The following is a 1,042-nucleotide window of genomic DNA, read 5'->3' on the forward strand; positions in this document are numbered from 1 at the left end:
ACATTTTATCACTGGAATATTGCGGATTGTCAGTCAGTCAGAAGAAAAGTCTGTAACCAAAAAGGTGGCTCGGACAGGGTCTTAATATGGTCCCTCTGTCTATAAAGAATGCTAGACGAGTTGAAAGCAAAAGGACACGGTGTTAGCTAAGGAGAAGGCATTAGCTAGGTCAAAAGTCACAAATTCTAATATGTGGATGTCCCTTACAGGATATGTATATATATATATATTATAGTCGAATTTTGCTCAATATTGGACTATATTTGAGTGTGTGGTTGTTGCTGCCGGCCACGTCTTGCCGCGCGTCCGCCTGTGGGCAGAGTATTTATGAAGACCAAACCCTACTAACGTCGGGGCATTATTGACGTCGGGACAAATTCGCCTGGGTACTTTCCGGCACTTGGGACATAGTACTACCCCCCCCCCCCCCCCACACGCTGGTGTGTTACGCCGAATGGCGGTTATACCGGCTATACAGATACAGATACAGATACAGATTTGCATTAACTGTGTCTTAGCCTTGCTGACCTTTGAAATCCAAATTGTCTTCAGCTTGATTTTGCCTTACCCTTGTTTTCTTTGGAATCCAAATTGTCTTCTATCTGAATTGTCTAACAACATTTCCTATTGGACATCTGAAAGTGTCTTCATTCATAGTTACAGTATAAAAGACCTGTTTCTTCTAGATCACTTCAGTGTCACTAACGAAGGATAGTGGATTCTATCCGAAACGTCTGACCGTTTCCAAAACCATATCCAGTTGCTTGAGTAACTACTTTTTGGTGTACATGTATTTAGAAAATGACTTATTCTAAATCTATAAGTGCATAGAATGTTGTGTTCTCACTTAATCTTTTATAACTTTGAAGTCAATGTAATTATAAATAATCATCTTTACAGCTACACTAACTATATACAAGTATCTTTGCACACCAAAAATTTGACGCTTAGAGAAAAGTGTTTCTTAGAAAAATTAAGTCTAATATTTGGACCTAACGTTCAGAAATTTTAAAGTTCGTGCATAATTGGTTTAATTTGCCAA

Source organism: Branchiostoma floridae, chromosome 15, assembly GCF_000003815.2.
Source record: "Branchiostoma floridae strain S238N-H82 chromosome 15, Bfl_VNyyK, whole genome shotgun sequence".
In the NCBI taxonomy this organism is placed as follows: Eukaryota; Metazoa; Chordata; class Leptocardii; order Amphioxiformes; family Branchiostomatidae; genus Branchiostoma; species Branchiostoma floridae.